Source organism: Vulpes lagopus, chromosome 16, assembly GCF_018345385.1.
Source record: "Vulpes lagopus strain Blue_001 chromosome 16, ASM1834538v1, whole genome shotgun sequence".
Taxonomy (NCBI): domain Eukaryota; kingdom Metazoa; phylum Chordata; class Mammalia; order Carnivora; family Canidae; genus Vulpes; species Vulpes lagopus.
In genome coordinates, this window is record NC_054839.1 from 30,728,062 (window position 1) to 30,753,383 (window position 25,322).

The window sequence follows — 25,322 nt, forward strand, 5'->3', positions numbered from 1 at the left end:
CATCAGGAGCAAGTACTATCTTTTTCTTACTCTTCCTCCACAAAACCTATGTCCCCCATACTCCCTTGGGGGATAGACACTCGATGGTATTATATAAACAAAAATCCCAACAATCAAGATACATATTTTAATTGCTTTTCTTTTCTAATCTCTGAAATACCTATTATAATGTTATATACATTGTTTCCTACTGTTAACATCACCAAATTTTTTAATATGACATCAAGAAGAAATACGTAAATAAATATAAAGATATTTAAAATTAGACATTTTATTTCAAAATGTATTGTAATTGCTAACCTCCTTTGTTCCAAATACAAACTTAAGAAAGCGACATTCACCTTCAGGTTCCAAGGAAATACCTTTCCTTGCATGTTTAAAGTCTAAATGTCCTCTACTAACAGAATTTGAATCACATTATTTAATTTTCTAGTATGAGTCTTGCTCCCACAGGTTGCTAATTCTCTCTTCTGTGCATGATCTCTTTCTCCTAGTAAACTATGGATTCTTCAAGGACAAGAGTGACATTTTATTCCTATGAACACAAAGGGACAGCAGACTAAATGATGTCTATTGATGCTTTACTATATTTTATAAATCATCCTGGTCTAAAATCCACTTCAATAGAACAATGCTAATTATATCATTGCCATCATTATAGACCATATCTTTTTATTTCCAAGAAAATATTATAAGGTTTTCATCTAATTTTCTTGGAAAAAAAAGAAAATGAAGTACAAAAACATAGGAAAAAAGTTGGGAAGTATTATAGGACAAAAATAGTATTTATATGCCATTACTAAAATGATTGAGTGTTTGAAAATAGTTGTAAAAGTGCCAAAATATAAGGTGACTTTTGCAAAGTCAACTTCATTTTCAGCTCACTAAAATGTGTATTACTTGCACACATAAAGAATTCATTCTGGTATATAATGGAATACACTCTCCCATAAAAGTATTACATCAGATACTGTTCTACTGGACTTAAGGCAGAGAAGATGAGCAAGCATTTGTGCCAAGATTTGGAGATTCAGAATCTAGGTTAGATATAGCTATCATTTCAACCAGAAAGGAATAAAGAATCTTAAAGAGCCCATTAGGTCCATAGTAAGTAGAATAAAACCTTCTCCTTACCCCACTCAATATTTCACATCTTTATCCCTGGAATCTATGAATATATTGTTTACATAGCAAAAGAGATTTTGAAGATGTGATTAAATCAAGGATTTTGAGATGGGGAGATTATGCTGGATTATCTGGGTAAATCCAATGTAATGGACCCTTGTAAAAAGGGTACTTATAGGTGAAAAGAGGGAGGCAAGAGTGTAAGCATAAGAGAAGGAGCTATGATGAGGGGAATAAAGTCAGAGTGATGAGTGCAAAAGACTTCATTAGCCACTGCTCTCTTTGACAACGGAAGAAGCCATCACAGAAGGAATGTAGGCAGACTGTAGAAGTGGAAAACAGCAAAAAGCAGGTGTCTCCTAGATTTTCTAAAAGGAACACAGCCCTGATGACACATTGGTTTTACCCCAGTGAGGTCATTCCAGCTTCTGACCTCCAGAAACATCGATAATAAAATTATATTATTTCAAGTCACTAAATTTGTGATTATAGCAGCACTAAGAACCCTGGGACAAATATTGCAATTTTCACATTGAAAGTATTACTGTACAATTTATACCTAAAAGAAGATAATGCAGAAAGGCAGGAAGGAAGGAAGTAAAGAAGGAAGGAAGGAAAGAAGGAAGGGGAGGGAGGGAGGGGGGAAAAAGAAAGGAAGGAAGGAGAGAGGGAGGAAGGAAAAGGGAATCGAATTCAGCAAGTTCACAAAAACACTATGATTTCTCAAAAATTCAAAATTTGAGGGATTTTGTAGAAATGAGCTACTGAGAGGACAAAACTCAGAGGCAGATACGTTGAGAAAATTCAGGCAAAATATCGAGTGTGGGTGTCCCAAGCACAAAGAGAGAATAGAAAGAGCTTCAAAGTAATGAAAAACAATGTGATTGAATGTGATTGAACATATGAATGGGAATAAGCAAGCTAGAGACCAACTTCTCATGTGCCCTCAATGGAGCAGGAACTTTGTTGTGTGCACAGGGCAATACCAGTACAGTGGGGAGTGTCACAAAAGTGTACACACTCAGTGAGTGGATGAAGGCCTCATGATCAGGGCTGCAGCCAAATTCTTCTTCCCAGAGACAAAGCTGTTTTCTAATTTAACAAATAGTAACCCCCTGGTGAGCCCTAGAAACAAGAAGGGCTGCGATCCATTCCAGTTTGAGTGAGCGTGGAGAAGGCAAGCAGAGTTAAGATTAATAGTTTACTCATCACTTCTTTGGCGCTCCAACCTTCGCCCTAGCAACACTCACTCAGAGCCAGCTCCAGCTCAAAGCCAGGAAAGTCAGAACTTCATTGCCTGCGACGAATTTAAGCAAGAAGATAAGCAGTGTTGCATCACTGTACAGATTTAGAAGAAAGGCAAATAGGGAACTGTTGGTTGTATCTTGTGACTTTGGCTAGATCAAACTTTTTTTAAAAGACTATTTTTTAATTGGAAATGATCATGAGTGCCAGGCTTAGAAAATTTTTTAAGCAGAGAAAAGGTTTTTGTTTCTCATACCACTTCTTGGCTTCCTCCCCACCCTCTTGCCTTGCTCAGCTCAGAGAGGCTCTCCGTGCATTATGCTTCCTGTGTCAAATCTTGCTGCTAACAATCACCCCTCATCAGGAGCAGGGGCTCCATTAATTCCCAGCTGATTAGAAAATGCACTGCTCCTCAACTTCATCTACTACTGTGCCATAACCATTAGCAGCCTAAAGTGTACATCCTCAGGGTGTCCTGCCCTTTAACATGGAGTGAATGGGGTACCTTTCCGTGGTCTCAAGAAACACAATTTAGCACAAAAGATTTGCACCAAAAAGGCTTCTCATCCAACAGAAGTCTTATTGTTAGTTTCAAAAGGGCCACTCCTCTGGAAGTCCGGTCCATGTGAATGTGATACTCCAAGAGTCAGACAGATAGCATCACAGCATGCAGAGATCAAATCATGTGCTAAAGGATTCTCTTCATTGGCTTGCAAAGGATTCTCTCCATTGGCTGCCAATGGAGGAAGAGAGAAACTATATTGTCATAAACTGCTCTAGTGTTTTTTTTTTCCCTATACATAAGGTTGAATTTTGGAAGATTCAACAAATATCCCAAAGGTGTGTCATGCTTTTATAAAGTTAATATTTTCCTGTTTACAAAGATGTAGTTTTATTTTTACAAAGATGTCTTTTGTTTTTGTTTGTTTTTTTAAAAAAAGACATATTTATTTACTTAGTGTCATGATCAGACTATTACATTTAGCAATCAACAGCATGGGTGCAAAAAAAAAAAAAAATCTACATTAAAACCCTTTGTTGGAATGCTTTACTTTCCACAGAACAGAAACTAAAATAACCTGTTATACAATTAGTCACAAATACAGTTCCCAAGTTTTTTGCCCATACACATAAGTATTGTCTAAAACATGTCTTCTTTGCAGCAGCTAGGCCCTGCCACTACTGTGCCTGGCTGAGTTTACAAATCTGTTGTAACTTTTGGCTTCCCTGTCACTTCTCTGGATCTTCTTTCCTGCTAAGCTTTTTCCCGACAGTAATTAAAACCTTCTGCTACTACCACAGCTGCTGCTGCTGCTGGAACCACCATAGCCACCTTGGTTTTGTGGTTTGGCAAAGTATTGGCCTCCACCACCACAGGGGCCAGAGCTTCTGCCTCCAAAATTTCCCCCTTTCATGGGTCCGAAATTTGAGGATTGATTGTTATAATTGCCAAAATTATTATAGCTTCCACCACCTCCAAAGCTGCTTCTATCATTACCAAATCCATTATAGTCATCCCCACTGCCACCGTATCCACCACCACCTCGATTGCCACCAAAACCACCTCGGCCACTGAAGTTCCCTCCACAACCAAAGTTGTCCTTCCCACCAAGACCTCCTTCACGACCACCACCAAAGTTTCCAGAACCACTTCGACCTCTTTGGCTGGATGAAGCACTAATCATCTCTTGCTTCAATAGGGCTTTCCTTACTTCACAGTTGTGGCCATTCACAGTATGGGATTTTCGAATGACAATCTTGTCTACAGAGTCATGGTCATCAAATGTCACAAAAGCAAAACCTTTCCTTTTGCCACTGCTTTGGTCAGTCATGATCTCAAGCACTTCAATTTTCCCATACTGTTCAAAATAATCTCTTAGATGATGTGTCTTCGGTGTCTTCTTTAATGTCACCAACAAAAATCTTTTTCACAGTTAAGTGGGCACCAGGTCTATGAGAATCTTCTCTTCTTCTCTTGAGACAGCCCTCTTTGGTTCCACAACACTTCCATCCACTTTATGTGGCCTTGCATTCATGACTGCATCCAATCCTCCACAGTGGCATACATGACAAACCCAAAGCCTCTGGAGTGCTTGGTGTTTGGATCTCTCATTACCATGCAGTCTGTAAATATTCCCCATTGTTCAAAATGGCTCCTCAGACTTTCATTGGTTGTTTCAAAACTCAAACAACCGATGAAGAGCTTCTGCAGCTGTTCAGGCTCTTTGGGAGACTCTGACTTAGACATGACAGCAGTGGGAGGGGAGATTTTAACAATGCTTACTCAGCGGTGTCCAGGGACAGAAAGGAGGACTACAAACATATTTTTTGTCCTTGGAAAGGAGTCTAATAGATTTTCACTGAACTATGAACAGATCTACCAAGGGTATATTTTTAGTCTTCTTTGGAGACTTCAGTATATTTTATACCAGGATCACCAAATTCTTAAATAGATTACATGCAATTTTTTGTTTTGTTTTTTTTTAGGAAATGATACTATTTCCAAAAAGCTACAAACTATGTAAAACACTGCTGCAACACATAATGTTATGCTGATCCAAGGCATACCAGTTAATAGCAAATTCACTTTGAGAAATAATTTCTGCAATGTAAATGGTATCATCTTCCTTATAGCCATTAGTGTAACAATGGCACATGTCACCTGAGGTTGACTCTCCAAGTGCTGGAAAGAGATTCATTAGTGAAATAGGGTTGTTTAGGTAGGTGGTTTATCAATATATCTAAAGTGGCATATATAGCAAAAATTTTTATGACTGCAAACACTAGAAAGGCCAATTTAAAATCACAATTGGATAAAGATAAAAATACAGACCGTAATCATTTTGGTTGTTACCTATCATTTTGTATCTATTCTTTTGTTGGTTGCCACTAACAACAAGAAAATCAAGCTGAAGAAATTTTAATCAAATTAATATTGCTCTTTACTTCCCTGATCATATACTCTCTTGCACTGAAAAGTAGGCAAGTTCAATAGAAATCAATAATCTGAGATATGAATTCTTTGGATGGGATGCTTTTTTAATCTTAAAACAACAGTCATCAATCATAAAGATTAGTTTCTTAGAGTTATGAAAAATAATCTCCACTGAGCTCAGGAGCATCTTTTTGCTCTGCAGCATAGAACAGTGAGATTGGCTTCTCTAGCCTTCATAAACAGAGGCAGAGATAAAATTAAATATCCAGTATTTGAACTAGAAATTGATCTGAGCTCTAACCTTGCTGATTGCAACCCTGAGGGTTTTTTTTTAAGTAAACTCTACACTCAATGTGGGGCTTGAACTTATGACCCCAAGATCAAGAGTTGCATGCTCTATAGACTGAGGCAGCCAGGCACCCCCTGAGGGTTTTGATCATCAGAACACAGTGAAAACAGAGGGGCCTTGAAAGAAAACCTTAATTTAAAAAAAAATTGTAGCAGCATAAAAATGATAGAACTGAAGCTACTCTTTCTTTTTTTTTGAAGCTACCCTTAATTGAGCATTAATTATGCCAAGCACTGTGCTAAATGTTTACATAACTCATTTAATCATCATATGTCCAGATATAATCTTCTTTTTCTTTTCTTATACAAGGGGAAACAGAAACTCAAAGAGGTTAAGTAATTAGCCTAAAGTCAGGTGGCCAATGAATGGTAAAAGAGAGTAAGGCTTGTTCTGTGCTTCAAGAGCCATCTCCCTCTAATCTATTGCACTGGCTCTGAAAATGCAAACACTACTAGTCACTCACTATTTATTGTATTACAGGTCAAGGAGGGAAGAACACAGAGGACCTTTATATGCCAGCATTTTACATGCATTATTTCCTCTAAAGTACACTGTAACCTTGTGAAGTAGGACATTTAAAATATTGACATTCAAAACCCTCAAGGGACACAATCAACATTACAAAAATACTAGGTGGCACAGCTAGTATTTGAAACCACATCATTTGAAACCACATCTGTTTGACTCAAAGACATATTTTTTTGGTTTCCCCATTCACCTCTACAAAGTGGAATCCTTAGATAATGCTGGCATTTGTGAATTGAACAAAAAAATCATCTTAGATGAAGCTTTTTTTATTGACAATAGTTAGCTTCCGGGGCATATTAGCCCTATGGCATAGCCAAATCCATATACATCACAAATTTCTAGATAATAAAGTTCTATATTTTCTACTTTTCAGTAGAGGAAGCAAATCTCCTTTAAACACTTTGGGGCAGGGTTATTTGTTTCTTATTTGACTTGTAAAGAAGGGAAGAAGAAGAAAAAGAAAAGAAAAGAAAAGAAAAGAAAAGAAAAGAAAAGAAAAGAAAAGAAAAGAAAAGAAAAGAAAAAAGAAAAAAAGAAAGAAAGAAGAAAAAGAAAAGAAAAGAAAAAAAGGAAAGGAAAAGAAAAAAGGATGAAAGAAGAAAAGACAAGGAAGCAAAAGTATGTTATGGTCAAATGACATAATAAAATACAATTGCTTATGCATAAACTATTCAAAACTTTTGAATGAGAGTCCGTGAGAGCAGGAGGTGGCGGGGGAGGGTCTAGGGGGAGGGAGAGAGAGAATCTTAAGCAGGTGCCACATCCAGTGCAGAGTCCAAAGCAGGGCTCCCAGAGTTCCAGCTCATGACCCTAAGATCATAACCTGAGCAAAAATCAAGAGTCAGGTGCTTAGCCAACTGTGCCAACCAGGACCCCAACCTATTCAAACTTCCATTTAGTCTTACGACTGTCACTTAAGAAAAAAACTAAACAAAAAATCCAAATTCAAATGAAAACTAACATTAAATATTCATTGATAAAATTGTCATTGTTCATAGATTAAATTGTAATTTACATTCTTACAAGTGTACATGGCATTTGCAAATTTCAACAGTATGTTAAAGGGAAACAAGAACATGTAGCCCTCTCTTCTAGACAGTATTCTCCTGGAGACCCTATGTACTAAAACCAAATCCTGTTCTGTGGGTACTACCTTTTCTTTCTTTAAGATTTTATTTATTTGAGAGAGAAAGAGAGAGTATGAGTAGGGGGAGAGACACAGAGAGAGGGATAGGAAGAAGCAGGCTCAATGTGGGGCTTGATTCCAGGACCCTGAGATCACGACCTGAGCTGAAGTTGGATGTTTAACCAATTGAGCCACCCAGGTGACCCAGGCACTACATTTTTAATGGAATTTACACGCGTTTGTATATCACTGTGAAACAGCAAGGAAAATGGCAATGAGAAATCAGAAAAAGGTCTTTGTCAACAGTGCTGAACGGCAGAGAGGATTGGAGGCATAGAAAAGTGGCAGGTACTTCCTTTATTCTGAGCAAGATAAGATTATACTCAGATTTGAAATTTCAAAATGCTGTTAAAAAATAATACGTGTCTCAAAACAACAGTGATGACAAAACTTCTCTAGTGACTAGGTGGTTTTTTCCAAAAAGACCTAATGACATTCTGTCCCTCAGCCCAGTCATCCTTACATTGGCATCCCCAGGCCACTCAGCTTCTTCGCCTCTGGGTCTTGGCTTTGCTAAATTTCTCTGTTGTTTTTCTTTAATTTCACTGACTTCTATTATTATTTCTTTCCCTCTGTTTTCACCTTACTTTGTTTTTCATTTTCAACTTTCTTATATAATTGATTTTTACATCTTTCTTCTTTCCTAAAATAAACATTTAAAGATTAAATTTCTAAGTTCTACTTTTGCTTCATCCCACAAATTGTGATAAGTTGTCATTTTGCTATCATTCCGATTGAAATATTTTCTAATTTATTTTATTACTTCTCTGATCCACAGGTTATTTAAAACTTGTTTATTTTCCAAATTTGAGGTTTTCGATTTCCACTTTAATTGCTGTGGTTAGAAAACATACTTTGTACAGTTTTAATCCTTTCAGGTTTATTGAGACTCGTTTTTCTTAAAGATTTTATTTCTTTCTTTATTCATGAGAGACACAGAGAGAGAGGCAGATATATAGGCAGAGGGAGAAGCAGGCTCCCTGCAGGGAGCCCAATGCAGACTCAATCCAGGGACCCCAGGATCACGACCTGAGCCAAAGGCAGACTCTCAACCAATGAGCCATGCAGGTGCCCCCCTGAAGCTTGTTTTATAGCCAAGCATTATTATCATGTACATTTTTAAAGAATACATAGTTTGTAGCTGCTGGGTGTAGTGTTCTATAAATATCAGTTATGTTCTGATGGCAGCATTGCTCACATCATCTATGTCTTTACTGACTCCTTTGTCTATTTGTTTCTCAATTAGTGAGAGAGAAGTGTGAAAATGTCCATCTCTCTCTCTTTAATTCTGTTGATTTTGCTTCATATTTTCAGAGATTCTATAATAAGTCATGGTGGAAAAGCAGAATAGAAATATTTGGTCTGTGTCTTTGGTTCTTGGCACAGAACTCCTAAAACCTCTGGAATTCACCATCTTTTGCTTATGAGATGACACATGGGAGGGACCTAGATAGCTTTGGGATGGGTCACCAAAAAGCAAAACAAGTGATTATACAGAGAGAGGAGCTGGAGATTGGATCAATCACCAATGGCCAATGATGTAATCAACTGTGCTTACATAATAAAATTTTCATTTAAAAATTCTCAAAAACTGGGTTTGGGGAAGTTCTGGATCGGTGAACATATCAAGGTGCTGGGAAGCTGGTGTACCCAGAGAGGGCATGGAAGCTTTGCACACCTTCCCCTATACCTTGCCCTAGACATTGCTTCCATTTGTCTGTTCCCGAGTTGTATCTTGAATAATAAACCTGTATCTGTAAAGTCCTTTCCAGAGTATCATGATTCATTTTAGTGAATTATTGAATCTGAGGGAAGGCTGTGCAAACTTCATACCATGCAGTCAGTATGGCAGAAGTGTAGGTCTCCTGGGGACTCCATTTGTGACAGGTATCTGAAGTGGGTGCAATATTGTGAGACAGCCTTTAACTAAGTCCAGCTAGTATCAGAATTCAATTTAACTGAATTGTAGGACACCCATTTGGTGTCAGAAAACTGGAGAATTAGTTGGTGTCAGGGAAAAAACTACACAGGGGTATAAATATCCATCATTGCTATGGTTTCCTCCTAAATTGATTCTTTTCTAATTATGAAATATTCCTATTTATCTCTAATAATACTCTTTGTCTTCAAGTCTGTTTTATATGACATTTATATGCTATACCTTTCTATATCCTTATGCTTAAAGTGTATCTCTTGTAGACAATATATAATTGGGTCTGGCTTCTATTTTTTAAGTCTATTTGACTTTCCCTGTGTCCAACATTATCCAGTACAACTTTGCGATGATGGAAATGTTCCATATCTGCACCATCCAATATGAAAGCTACTCTTCACATGTGGCTATTAAGCACTTGAAATGTGACTAGTGTAACTGAGAGACTGAATTTTTAATTATATTTTATTTTAATTAAATTTAAATAGCTACATATGGTAGTGGCAGTCATATTAGACAAGACAGGTTTAGTTCATTAACTTTTAAGGTAATTGCTGATATGGTTGGATACAGGTCTACCATTTTGCTTCTTTTCTGTTTGGTATTCCTCTTGGATCATTTCTATTGATCTATCTCCAAGTCGTCTGACACTTTACTTTGTCATATGAGCTTTAGCTTCCCTGCACACTCCATTTCTCACCTTCATCACTTGGGAACTCATAGCAACATTCAATATTCAGTTCTTTGAAGCACTTCCTGAATTCCTATGTATGAACCAGATCATTCCTTCCCTTGGTTCTTCTACTATATTGTACACATTTATCTCTCCTGGTACCTTTAGCTTTATTATTAGCTTATAGCTCTGTCTCTCCCTCCTAGCTATCTATATCTTATTCATCTTTGGTCTTTCTAAACTGATTTGTTCTCCTGATACTGTATTGATTCTTTGAAAAAAAAATTTTGTAAATCTCATGAAAAGATCCACTAGAAGGAAAATCATCCCCTATTAGAACTTTTCTTTGCTATAGACTGGACAGGTGTTATTAATTCTATTCTCAGCTTCATCTGACTGAAAAATTTATGAAAGAATTGCCTCTCAGAAAAACCCCTAACAACAGCACATCCTTTGTCAAGACAGTGCCTTGTTGCTATTAGATTGAATTGAAATCCACATCAATGGAAGTAATTTAATCAGCTAAAGGGATTCTGGATTCTACCAAAGAAGAGAATGCAGGATTCTCTCAGAAGTTGTGAAATTAGCAGCAAAATATTTGATATTCACTAAGGAGACAAAACCACCTGCTGATTTTCACTGCATGTAACTGGAAGGTAAGTTTAGTAGATTCACTTGACATAGTCTCTGAACATCAGCAGGTGTATCAGAAAGAACAAAGGCTCTGAAGAAAAACAAACCAATTTTTGAATCCCAGATCTTCTATTTACTAGTTGTGCAGTCTTTGAGATGTTCCTTAATCTCTCTGAGATTCTACTTTATCTATAAAATATGAAAATGGATACTTATTTGTACCATTATTTTAAGTACCTAAAATTATGTTTTTATTTTATTGAGGTATTATTAATATTCAATGTCATATTAGTTTCAGATGTCCAATACAATGATCTGACAATTCTACACATTACTTTGTGCTCATCATGACAAGTATACTCTTAATTCCTTCATCTATTTCATTCATCTCCCCAATTACCTCCCCCCCGCAATCGCCAATATGTATTCTGCATTTAAAAGTCTGTTTTTCCATTTGTCTCTTTTTTTCCCTTCTTTGTTTTGTTTCTTAAATTCCAAATATGAGTGAAATCATATGGTATTTGCCTTTCTCTGACTTATATCACTTAGCATTATATCCTCTAGATCCATCCATATTGCTGCAAATGGCAAAATCTGATCCTTGTTATAGTGAATAATATTCCACTGTGTATATACAGCACATCTTCTTTATCCACTCATCTGTCAATGGACATTTAGATTACTTCCATATCTTGGCTACTGTAAATAATGCTGCAATGAATATAGGGATGCATACATCTTTTTTAACTAGCATTTGTCTTCTTTGAGCAAATACCCAGTGGTGGAATTACCGGATCAAATGGTAATTCCATTTTTAATTTTTGAGGAACCTCCATACTGTTTTCCACAGTGGCTGTACCAATCAATGCCCAGCAACAGTACATGAGGGTTCCTTTTTTTCCACATTCACCAACATTTGTTATTTCTTATCTTTTGATTCTAGTCATTTTGACAGGTGTAAGGTGATATCTAACTGTGGTTTTGATTTGCATTTAATTCGTGCCATTGTTATAAGTATTTAAAATTATATATAAAGTGCCTGGCAAATAAAGTTGGCAAGGAACAAATAGAAAACATTAATATCATTTTATAAGCATTCTCACTATTATTTTTATTTATAGAATACATCTAGTCCAGTTCATTGGAAACAGTTTAAGGTATCTTGAGGCTGATTTGATAAGTACTTAGTAATATATTTTGCTTTGCACAAAATAAAAAATCTCCAAAGTCTTATTTTATTATAGCTATTTCCTATATAGCATCAACCTATATGAAGGGAATTTCATACCAAGAATGATTCTCCAGGATTACATGTCAACAATAGAAAATGCTGTCACTTAAACTAAGAACTGAACATGTGCCAGGCACTATGCTAAATACTTTACATGAATTATCTAATTTAATCCTTACAATAACCATTGGAGGCAGGGGCTATTGCAAAAGAAGAAAACAAAGCCTTTGAGAGGTTAAACAACTTGCCCAAGCTCATACAGTTAGATACAAAACTGTGATTCAAAGTCATGATTCAAAGCCCTTATCCATTAATTACTACTCGATACTGTTTTCCAGATAACCCAAATCCCCTGTTATCTATTCTTGCTACACCTGGAGGCCAATCCAAGGTTGCATCTACTTAACGGCAGCAAAGGCAACTGTAGAATCAACATAAACCAGAAAAGAGAATACCTTGACGTCAGGAAACCACATCTTTCAAAGGTGCTACAAATTAACATTTCTAGTAAGGCCTGGGTCAACTAATACTGGTAGGTACCAGCAGTCCTAACGCTAGGATTAGCATTCTTCCAAAGACTTTGCTATGTATTTCACTAATGTTCACAAAGGTTCTCCTGATGGAGCTGTCCTTGCACCTGTTTACCAATGGAGAGAGCAGAACCTGCTCATATTCGCAGATACTGCTCACACAGCAGAGTGAATCACCCTCAGAGCTAGTGAAGGTACAAGTTCTCTTCATCACAAGAATTCTTTCCACTTTGTTGCTTTAGCTTAGTGAATGACAAACTTCAGTATAAAAGAAAAGATGAAGGGGCGCCTGGCTGGCTCAGTCAGTAGAGCATGATTCTTGATCTCAGGTTCCTGAGTTTAAGCCCCAAGTTGGGCACGGAGCTTATTTATTAAAAGAAAAAGATGAGGATTAAAGGGAGCTACAATACACATTGAGGTCTATCTGCACTTGTAAATATATTAGGGGTCAGTAAAATCAATGTTTTAACCTGAGGACTCTTGAGCTGAATTGAAACATTCTCTTCCTCCCATATGTCTGAAATTGAAAAGAGTTCCATGGTCCTTATTAAAATTAATACAAATATCACTTAAAAGGCTCACTCTACCCAAGCTATAATCAAGAGAAAAAGGGTTTTTAACTGGGCCTTTCCATTGGTCGAGAAAGGAATGTTGGTTTTAATTTCTTAAATTTTGGAGTGTGTGTACGTGTGTCTAAGTAATATGAATTGAAGTTTTAAGATTAAAGTTTTAATAAACTCTTCTCGGGATCCCTGGGTGGCGCAGCGGTTTGGCGCCTGCCTTTGGCCCAGGGCGCGATCCTGGCAACCCAGGATCGAGTCCCACATCAGGCTCCCGGTGCATGGAGCCTGCTTCTCCCTCTGCCTGTGTCTCTGCCTCCTCTCTCTCTCTGTGACTATCATAAATTTAAAAAAAAAAAATTCTTCTCAAGAAACTGTCACTACAATGATCATTTGCAGTTAATCAGAGCAGTTCAGAGAGCCACTAATTCCAATAGAATTCCTATGTCTCTTGCTATGAATCATCTTGCCCCTACATTCCCACTTAACGCAGAAACGCTATGCATATGTATGTGTGTGTGTTCACACATATCTGAGAGAAAAACAATTTCATGTTTCCTAGAGTCTGGCTTTCACAATCTTTTTTTCTAGTGGCTCACCTAGTGCAAAATAAGAAAAATGGCTCAAGAAAATCAGTAGAAAATTCAAAGAATGTTCCAATAATAAAATATACAGTTTCAGAGCTCAATATTTTTGGTTTTCAAAATCTGAAAAGATCCAATAAAAAGTATTTATAGATTACAGTACAGGGATAGAAGGAACTAATCTACCTAATGCACTTTTTTTGTATAATAAAGCCTGACATGGGTGCTTAATAAGGTAAAAATTAATAGAATGTAATCATTCTATTCAAATAGAATGTAATCATTCATCTTTTCAAACTAGGCAGACTAGTAGTATTTTCTTGATTAAGAAAGACAAAAGAACACTTGCCTGACCCCTCACCTCACCCCTCCTAAAAATCAAGAGAAAGGTGAGGTAAACCAGAATACCCAATACAGTTGTACATTTTTGTGTGCTGTTTAAACATGCCTAAGGGGTCAAGTGGGTTTGAAGGACCAAGCTCTATTTGCATAGCTGGACTCCACGGCTCTCTGGAAGAATCTCTTTGCATATCTACCCAATGGGTTCCTTGTCCTAATTTATCTACCCTGAGAGAGCAGTTTTTCTAATTTGTAAGGACCTGTAGAGGCTGGCTGTGGCCCAGTGAAAAGACCATATTCTTAATAATATGCCTTTTGTTTAAATCTAAAATTGTCCTCAATTTCTTACATGCTTCATTCATTCAACAAGTATTTATTGAGCCCCTTGGCTGTGCCAGCCACTGATACCACCAGGAATAAACTATAGGCACCTGACCACAAGAAGTTTTCAGGCTAGGTACACAGAGATAAGTAACCAAAGGTTACAATGCACATTTACTTTTAGCCTCCTACATGGTCATGTTCCTAAAATTACCATGACCGTACAAACCTGTAACTGACAAAATTAAGTAGAAAACAGATGTAAAACAATTTCATTTCTACGACAAACCAGATATTCCCATGTTAAAAATCTGCTCCAACAGCAAATTTTTCTCTTGACTAATTTTATTCAATTATTCAAAAAACATTGCTAATTCCTGGATCCAGGAAATTGTAGAATTTCCTATCAATTTCACTATTTCTTGCCTAAGTCTAATTCAGACTCTACCCTTTAATAGCATATAAACTGGGGCAGATTTTGTGCCAGTTTCTGACTTGTTAAATATGGATCACAATAATGTTTATTTTATAATTGTTATGAACATTAAGTGAGATAAAATTATATAAAGTGACTAGTACATAATAAATATTTTCTATTTTCTGGATTTATTTTAAAGTTTGTAAATCTAATATTGTTGGCAAGTTTGAATTTAATCAGTGGTGTTTGTTTTGTTGGACTTTTTTTTTTTCTGTTGGCCTATTTTCACAATTTCCAGTAAAATTTGTACTTACCTCATGAGACTTTCACAAGTATTGTGGTAGTTGAGGGCTGATTTCTGAATCTGAAGAGATTATGATAAAAATAATGGTTCTGAAACCAAACAGTCCTGAGTTCAAACCAACCTCTGACATTCCTCAATCTAAATGCATCTGACATGAGTATCATCTGACAGAGGATCACCTTAGAATCAATGTGTGTATGTAAGGCATATTTTCTTCTCTCTCAGAAAAGCTACTGTTAAATCAATAGTGTTTTGGCTGTAGTGTTTTGAGTGTTTGGTGTTCTTTTGTTTTTGTTTTTGTCTTTATTTTATTTTTACAACCTATGGTATTTTGACATTTAGGAAACACAGTAATCTGTCTGTGTAAAGGTAAGCAATTTATTTAAACTCCTTGGATTGCTATTTCTTCATTTGTAAACCAGTTTTATTCATAAACCTATTTCTTAAAGGTGATATAAGTAAATGAAATAATACATATTTGTGGTGCCTGTCATAATACCTGGCATGTAATGAACTAGTCATTAATAATTGTATACACATTTTGCATTGAGAGGATGAAGTATAAATAGATCTTATTCTCTGCAGTAAACCATAAACCTATCCCCAGAAGGGTCTATAGAAGGAGTCATTAGCACTGCCTTTTTAAAGGGAAACACACTAGAAAATTAGAGATCTCTAGTTTTCTCATTTACCTGTAAGTGAGGCGTTGCTGTAGTATGGTGGCTCCTTTAAAAGGATGAGTGGAGTCCAAATTGGCAGAGCAGTCTCCTGGAAATCATCCATGGAATTTGTCCTTGGGAAAGTGAAAGTGATTTCTAGAACTGAGGCTGGGAGGATGAGCAGGAGTTAGCTGGTAAGCAGGGGAACGAGATCTTCAAGAAAGAGGAACAGGATGTACCAAGAACTGAAAGTGAGAAAGAGCCGGGTGTGTTTGAGACTCATCAATGCTATTCATAAAGTTGTACCGTGTTTACAAAATCCTGCATATTTGACTGTATATAAGTAATGAATGCACTGCTTTCTAGATCAGGGGATCATTCCTAAATCACAGAACTTCAGATTCTTAAAGATTTCAGAGATCAAATTAAAGCCTTTCCTTCGGGCAGCCCCGATGGCCCAGCGGTTTGGCGTCGCCTTCAGCCTGGGGCATGATCCTGGGGACCAGGGATCCAGTCGCACTTCGGGCTCCCTGCATAGAGCCTGCTTCTCCCTCTGCCTGTGTCTCTGCCCCTCTCTCTCTCTCTCTCTTTCTCTCTCTCTCTCTCTCTGTCATGAATAAATAAAATAAAATCAGAAAGAAAGAAGAAAAGAAAGAAAGAAAGAAAGAAAGAAAGAAAGAAAGAAAGGAAGGAAGGAAGGAAGGAAGAAAGAAAGAAAGAAAGAAAGAAAGAAAGAAAGAAAGAAAGAAAGCCTTTCCTCCTTGAGATAAGGAAACCGAACTTCAGATGAATGAAAGAGAAGAGGGGGCAATAGAGAGAAAATAGCTAACATGATGGGCACTTATTATGTGTCAGACAAGCAATATTCTGCACATACAATAGAGGAGGAGGCTGATAGAGATGTTAAATAACTCACTCAAAGCCATAACTTTAAAAGAGTAGAGCCAGAATTTAAGTCCAGATTTATAATCCTCCAGAATCTAGGATTATTTTCACTATACTCCCTGGAATTTGAGTGAGCTAATCCACTGTAAATTTATCTCCACAGTGGCATAATTGTTTATTTGTGCATTTATTTTTGCACTGGTCTATCAGCTTCTTGGGAGTCTTTCTATTTGCAAGCACATTTTCTGGCAGATGAATGAATCCAAAAAGATATCAGATGACTGGATGGATGACGGATGGATGGATGGATGGATAGATAGATAGATAGATAGATAGGCATTTGAGAGATTATTTGGATGGATTTTTTCTGAGGGTCTATCCAATTACCTTTCAAGCTTATTGTGGTACTTTCAAATATACTTCTAAATCTAATTAATCACCTACATTTCAAAAAGTCAATAAGAAATCTACCATAAAAAAAAGGAAAAAAAAAGAAATCTACCATAATTTTATTTTAACAACTTTAAAACAATGATCCTGAATAAAGTAATACGGGGCATATCTGGAATAGAACTACATAGTGAGTTCCTTGCAGACACACTCTATGGTCAGTTTATCCTTTTGTCCCTAATATCTGGCCTCTGCGCATATTTGGCATCCATGTACTGAAAGTCTAATCAGTCAGCAGTTCTGATTAGATTCATGCATGGCTAGCCTTTTAAATAATAGGAGTCCAATTCTGAAAATAATACTTTCTGGTGGAGAAGTCCAGGCTGATTGTTAAAGGAAGAGAAGAACTAATGTTTTACCACACAAAAGACTTATGTTTATTGTCTTCATAATTCCAATGATGCTATCAGATATCAAGTTAAATGTTGATTATGAGCAGGAAGAACATGACACATATCTTGGGAGTCATAAAGGTACCATACATACAGGTACAAACTAGTGAGAACAGATGCCATGGCCCAGCAAAAGGATACCTCAACACATCAGGATACCAGTGTAAATAACCAGTTCAATGCACAGAATAGGGCATGAAAGTCAGCCGTGCTCATAGGTCTTTGGAGATGAGAAGCAGAGACATGGTTGGTGAGGAGCACAGACACTGATAAAAGGAAAGAGGATCTAGAGGCTAAAATGTGAGGACCTGTTTTTAGTAACAGGATAGAAGACAGTTTCCAGAATTCAACCACATAATGCTTATTATCAGTCTTGTAGCAAGGAACAAGGGTTGCTAGAATGAGTAGGCATGGATCAGATGTTTGCATATTTGGTACTGGATACCTGAGTATTGACCTAGAAGTATTGACAAAGGATGGAATTGGTTCAGTGATCTCTGGAGTTAAACTGAACTTCCAGGTGGAGACTGATTTACATGGTTCAGCTATGGGGAAAGAAGAAAACCACTCTGACTTTGAAAAGAATATCATTTTTGACAGCAGGGCCAACCTCATTTATTCTTTCCTCTTTCTGTTCCTTTTATGTCTGAATCAGCTAAAATAGTTTTTATTGTTTGTAAAGAATAACTATTACATAAGATACTCTACCTTAGTATTGACAAAATATCCTTATTAATTCTAAGTTCACTAGATCTTTGAATAACCAACTGCGTACTCAGTAGATATTTCTGCAGGTGTTCATGTAATTTTGTGGGTTTAGCTGTAAAATATTTCAATTCAAGATAATGGACAAAAACTACTTGAGTAAGATTTACCCATGTAAATAATAGATTCCCCCCACCCATGACTTTATATCAAAGAGGCCACTGTCAGTTATTGACTACTGCCAAGTTCCAATGTTCTCTCTCTCCACAGCCTCATCCTTTGGTTCATGCTGCTTTTTCTCTCAAAAATGCCCTTCCTACCACCTCCACCTGTAGAAAGCATATTTATCCCCAAAAGACTGATTTAAATATCAACTCTGCAAAGCCTTCCCTATTTCTCAGTTTAGAACTAATCACTCCACATCTGTGAGTCCTGGCAACATCACCTCTGTTGGAACAGGGCCTGGGTGTGCCTTGAACAGCAGATAACTGGACTCCTCAAAGAATTCATCTTAGATTACCCAGAGCTACAGCAAATAAAAAAGTTATATTTGTGACTCATTGGCACAAAGATGAATGTATTAATATTATACACTAAAACATTTACTTTGACCTAAAAGTTCATTTCTTTTTTTTTTCAATTTCAAAAGACAGTAAACCATTTTTATTTAGTAGAGTGGAAACTTGGCACTGTGTCCATTGTCTCCTGAGGAAGTTTTCCCTGTGTGCATGTGCTCTCACTTACACATTTTTCTCACTTATAGAATCCACAGCTTAAAGAGGCTTCTCTGAAAGGTAAGAGTAAATGATTCAGCATTGAGAGTTCTCTTAAAGGAGGCTTCTATTTTTTTTCTAATTGAATGACTCAAATACATAATGATCCTTTTTTAAGAGTCTAAACTCATTGATAATTTGCTAACTAAAAGTCTAGTTTTCTAAGGAACATTTTTCTAGGTAGAACCTGGTGTACTATAGGAATTAACAGTCATTTGGTTTGCAGTTTACCAATTTAGAACAATATTTGAGTTAATCTGAAATAAAATAACTAACATTTACGTGATGTTTTACAATTTACAAAGCACTTTCATATATATTACTCATTGAATCTACATACTTAACTTGAAAGGTTGATGTCTTTTATTTTTCATTTGACAGGCAAGAAAAACAAGGCTCAGATGGAAGAATTGACTTCTCCAAGGTCACACAGCTGGTAGTACAGAGTCTGGGACTCATGCCCTTGAGGTTCTTCCAATCCCAGAATTTCATATTCTTTCCAGTGTATCATGCTGCCCATGGGGGGGGGGTGGGGATGTAGATAGATGTATTTACATCTATGTAAATACATGCATTAAAGAGTTGAGTTCATACTTCTAAGTAGATTGATGTTCTTTCAGAAAACCTAATGGCATTTTTGTAGATGTAATTGTTATGGGTTTCGTTCTAAAACATTTTAACAAAAGATGGTTGACATTTATTTTCAGTGGAAGTCAAAATTAACAGAACAATATTCTGAGCTTATATGAAAGGCTATGAAACATGAACTTTGACAGAAATTTTGATAAATATGTCAGGAATGAATACATAGGACACATATTTTTAATGTCAAATTCCAAGTCTTTGTTCCTTAGCTTATTAGGTCTCCCTTTCCTTTCTTTCTCTTCTCCCTCTCTAAGTCTCACCTTAGATGCAGACACTTTCATACCCTCTTTTGGTAAACAACCTAAAACAAACTTTTCTGTGAGTTATCTTTTATCAAGTCCTTTGCTCCTGAAAGGGGTAATTTCCTCACAAATAAAACAAATGGAAGGAAGGACTGGGATTGAGCAAGTCTGATCTTGAAAAAGGCAAAGTTCTGCAAAGCATGAAGACTAAATCATACATTATCTAGAAAAATAAATCAGAGCTATTACGGTCAGCCTGAAAACTCATTCTTCACAAGAAAGTTGGGGGAAACAAAGAATGATATTTTAGAGATTTCAGGACTGTAACCTAATGCCATACAATACATGAATTGGCTTTTTCAAGTATAGATTTGGTAGTAGTTCCACAGTTCTGGGAACTAGTGTGACCAAAAAGAAATTATATTAAGCCATGTTTGTAAGGTCAGGAAATGAATAACTGAATAACTGAATGCAAACATGCCATCCCAGCTCAATTTTATTTCGATTACCCATAGAAGGATCAGAAAATGTTTATAAATTTTTCGGGAATGGATTTCTGCAGTTTAAAAATATTATATTTTGCTCAGAAATAAAGCTAAAATTCATTTAATTTCACAAATGTCTTGATTTTACATACCTTGATATATGGTATTCTCTTCTATTGTGATATGAATATAAATAATTATACTCTACAATTTTTTAAATACAAAACTTAAGTTCATTTTACATTCTGTGTCTCTCAACCTTCTGGTCTCTGGGCCACAAATCAAAAGATATGTTTCAGGTGCAGCCTTATGAAGCTAATGCTACACAGATTGCTTTATCCATAACAGATATCCTATCCAGAAAGTCAGCAATTCAACCAAATGCTGCATTAAAACCCAGCTTAATATACCAATGAAGTACTTGAAGCAATGTTTGCACAGTGTATGTTCCTTGTCCTGAGGCAATTTGCTGCCACAGTAGTGAATTTCATTTGAAAATCTAAGAACAATATTTATTCCTCCATATTTTACTGACTGGTACATGGAATGGTCCCAAAATTTTGAATAAATGTTACTGGAACTAAGAGGCAACAGGCAATATGAATGGGATGCTTCAAAGGCAGATGGGCTTTTGTGGATTCCTTCAAAAACAGTTTTATGAAAGGTCAGCTATGAGTCAGCTGTGTATCAACCATGAGGGATACTGGGATGAACAAGACATAACTCCTAACCTCAAAGAGCTCAAAGGGATTATCATTATTTTATCTCCAAAATCTAGCATACTAATTGGCACAGAGCAGGTGCTCAATAAATCTCTGATGAATCAGTGGAAGGCCTGCTTAGTATTATGAGAAGATTGCTATGAACACAGATATGCACTGGCACTCCAAGCCAGAGGATCAGAGTGAGTAAAAGAAGGAGGCATGAATGGAATGGAATGGAAAATAATAGGTGTGGCTGGTATTAGACAACATGACCGAGAAATGTGGTGTGGAAAAACATTCCTAAAGTGAAAGCTGTAAGTGAATTTTATCAGAAAGGAAAAAGGAAGCTAACAAAAACACTGGAAAGCCCCCCACCCTCCAAAAATGTACAACAAAAAATGTACGCTAGAAAACCAAAATTTAAGTTAAAACTGAAAACTTCATTGATAAATGTACATTTTGCATTAACTCAAAGTATAAATTTTAAAACAAATTTTGTAGATTTTAATTACAACTTGCCATTAACAAAATCATCATTGTTTTAAAACTTCCAATTTTTTTCAACCATTGGAGTATCTATGCTGAATCATGATAGATAGTTAAACATTGCTTTTCCATAGTGTTCCTTAAGTAGTTTTTTTTTTTTTTTTGAAACTTGGGGAAAGAATGTGATGCTATAGATATGGTGATGGAAGCTGTCCAAACTAAAATCCAAAAGCACGTTTTCAAAAAACTAGCACCCACATAATATATGACTACCACAGAAAATTCTTAGCTCAATTTTTTCTCAAGTTTACTTTTAATAAAATTACACAAAGTAATAACTAGTAATGATTTGAATAAGTCTATTGAAAATAATCTTTTCATCTTCACAATGAACTTTTCATCCACATAAATTAATAGCACCGGAATCAGAAATACAAGTGATTCATCAACTTGACTTAATTGTTGAAATCTGCCAAGGTTCAGAGAGTAATTGGAAGATCAGACGAAGAAGAGAGTGCAAGAATTCTATTTCAGATCTCAGTGACATTTTGGCTATGGGAGTTTTTAAATTGAAAAGCATGATAAATCTTAAAATGTCAATTTCACCTAGTCTTTATGAAAGATAGGCATTATTGACAAATAAATTAATATATGATTCTGATAAAAGATTTCTTCATTCTAGTGGCTATCACGTAGCCGACTATCAAAGAGTTACCTGCTGCTAAGACAGTTCTTAGTGCTTGGTTATTGCCAACAGACACTTTTCTAAAAACCTAACAAAGTTTCAAAGTCCTTTCAAAGAGGTCCTGACTTTCCAATAATATATATCTATGCTGTCTTTACACAGTAAAATAATACGGTCATGACATACTTTTCCTCCCAAAGACCTTTACAACAATAAATGCATTTATTTAATTTTAAACTTTCTGGCCATTAGCCAGAAAAATTCTGCATTACAAAAGACAAATTTGATGTGCTTGGTGATATTGTTTAGAGGTGAATGTTTACATTTTATTTTATATTATATAATATAGTCTTACAACTGCTTAGCCACTTAGACAATAGGCGAGACTTAAAATGTCTCCAGCATTTCACATAATAACATATTAATTTTTTAAATTATTGGAGTAAAATATAGATTTTCCTTAAGTTTGTACATACTCTATTTTTATAAAAACTGGTGACAAATTAAACACATATACTAATAGCTTAATATTGCAACCAAATTGAGAAAATCTGGCCAGATTTGATTCTATCCAAGAACAAATTTTCATTTTCAAAAGATGTAATGGCAACTATCAAAATTAGTAAAATGTTCTATACACATAGGCCCTTTATAACCTGTAGAGTTCATTGTACCCCAGGGCTGCAGGTTTTATGCTGTTTCAAAACATGATAAAAAATAGATTTGGAGGTATCAATTCATTTTGGAAATAAAGGAATTAATCCTATTAGAAACAATAAGAGCAGTACCTGGAACAAAGACCCTCCCTTTGGAAGCAGGGAGTATTTTCCACAATACTAGGAAGAGAGTGCTGAGAAGATGCCAATGTTCTGAAGATAAAAAGAGAAATCTAATCAAGAAAAAATGACCTGCAGAAGGTCAAGAAAGGCAAGATATTGCAGTCCCAGAAAGCAATGGGGTTCAGGAAATTTAAAAAGAGGTAATAGGAATAGAACATAGGTAGGCTTGGCTTGGAAAAAAATATATAGATAGAGAGAGACAGAAATAGAATTACTAAAACTGGGACAAGTAACTAGAAAAGGTCCAAGTAAAATTTTCTCTATTTTAGATTGATACTGAGCCCAGAGCTTATGCTTTGCCTGAGCTTACTGGTGGAAAGTAATTGAACTTAGCTTCTGGTAGAGAAAAAAATTCTGGGGCAGAAGCCAAACAGTGTACTATCAGCAAATTGTACTGAAAAAAAAAGGAATATGCTTTTATATAAATATGCACTATGGTAGATTGCCTTTTTTAAAAAGTATTTTATTTATTTATTCATGAAAGACACAGAGGGAGAGGCAGAGACATAGGCAGAGGGAGAAGCAGGTTCCCCGCGGGGAGGCTGATGCCAGACCCCAGGATCATGACCTGAGCCAAAGGCAGATGCTCAACCAGTGAGCCACCCAGGTGCCCTGGTAGATTGCTTTTAAAGATGGCACCAACAATTCCTCTTATCTCTGTATGTGCATTCCCCTCTTCCCTTCAAGAAGAGGAATCTATTTCCCCTGGTCTTGTTTTGCCCTGGACTTGTGACTTATTTTGACCCAGAGGATGTGGCAGAAATAATAGACACTGTGACAGTTCTGGGCTGAGCATTTGAGAAACATGGAAGCATCCACTCCTGTTTTCTGAAAAGCTAGTTGTCATGTCAGTCTAGACTGCTGGAGAAAGGAATTATGCGGAGGAGAATCAAGATACTCTAGCAATTTACTCCATACATCCTAGATGAAGCAAGAGACATGTAAGATCATTTTTGGTGTTTCAGACCCAGTCTAGCTACCAACTAATTGCAGCCATGTGACCCCAGCTGACAGACAACACATGGAACAGAAGAATTGCCAACCAACCCATAAAAGAAATAATAAATCATTGCTTTAATCCAGTATTTTTAAAGTAACTATATATAGCAATAGATACAGATACTAAAATTTGCAGCAAGTTAAAAGGAAAAATGAACAGTGGCTGGAGAGTAGCAGATGAATTTAAAATGAACTTTTTTTTTTTTAATACAACAAGAAGTAGTCAATGTTAGGATAAAAACAAGATGATGGCAATAGAAAGTGCAAAGAAAGCCAAGTAATGAAACTGGAAGGCCTGATAGTGGAAATGGCCAAAGTTGCCTTTTTTTTTTTTTTCTTAAGGCAATCAAAAAAGTATCATGAACATAAGAAGAAAAATTAATGGTTCTGATAAAAGAAAATTAGATCATTTTCAATAACAGTAAAAGAGCTTACTACTGCACTCCAATTTGAATATAATTCTAAATTCAGGCAAAATTTAAATAGAAAATCTCTTTGGAGAAATCAGGAAGCTACCAAGGCAGTCAATATTTAAAGTGACAGATCTCAGAGAGAAGGGAAACTCACTGATATGAACCCAGTATTCTGCAGCATTTTCCCCTGGAGGAATTTGATGATTCCAGCTACACAGGAAGGAGAAACTAAGAAATCAAGCAGAAAGCAGTGTCTAAACGGTTGCCCATCTAAATTGGGATTTCAGTAATCTTTACTGAAAAATTAGGGCCCTCAAAGGAATGGGATCTTATGCAAATATCATACTTCCAGTTAAGAATCCAGGACTCTAATATAAGAAAAAATATGAACCAAAAATAGACAAACCCATACCAAGGACAGAAACAGATAAATCTGTTTCTGATTTTGAATCAGATAAATCCCAGATAGGAGTCAAATGATCTTCCCTTAATCTAACTGCCAACCAGAAAAGAAAAAGAAAAATCCTCATTGAGAGAAAAGAGCACCTGGGAAATCTCAAATTATCTCTACCATTTTTCAACTAGTGTCTTGAGCTCAATAAAAAAACTCCCAGGCATGCCTGGAAAGGACCAAATATATGGCAAATAAAAGAAAGAACAGACAAAGGAAGCAGAGCTACAGGTGATCCAGATATTAGTGTTATATATGTAGCCTTTGAAGTTATCATAAATATGTCCAAGGAAATACATGACAGGATGGATAACTTCACCAAAGAATTGGAATCTTCAAGAAATAATTAAATATAAATAAATTTTCTATGAATGGATAGTACAATAATAAAAATTTTAAATTCAGTGATGGGATTAACACCAGTTAGATACAGCAGAGGAAAGGATTGGAAACTGGGAGACAGGTCAATAAAACAGATCTACTGAAGCATGGAGGAAAAAAAAATCATTAAAAAACCAGTAAAGAGTATAAACATATAGGACATGATAGAAAAAAATCTAACATATTTAGAAGTATCCCAGACAAAAAAATGACAAGATAATGAGAGAGAAAAGA

General features: G+C 36.1%; 1 protein-coding gene and 1 pseudogene across 7 annotated transcripts in view; both read right to left on the reverse strand.

Moving 5' to 3' along the window:
• SCEL (sciellin) overlaps positions 1-25,322 on the reverse strand; it is a 296,272-nt gene that overhangs the window by 174,642 nt on the left and 96,308 nt on the right. For 4 of the 7 annotated variants that reach the window (XM_041730839.1, XM_041730838.1, XM_041730841.1 and 1 more), the window contains 2 exons: positions 15,587-15,798; positions 14,905-14,954 (listed from right to left, as the gene is read on the reverse strand). The exons of 1 other annotated variant lie outside the window; for it this stretch is intronic. The gene's annotated coding sequence lies outside the window, so the exon portion shown is untranslated. The remainder of the gene's footprint in view (positions 1-14,904; positions 14,955-15,586; positions 15,799-25,322) is intronic. 2 more of the 7 variants (XM_041730842.1, XM_041730845.1) reach the window with 2 other exon arrangements.
• On the reverse strand, positions 3,648-4,618 carry LOC121476782 (annotated as a pseudogene).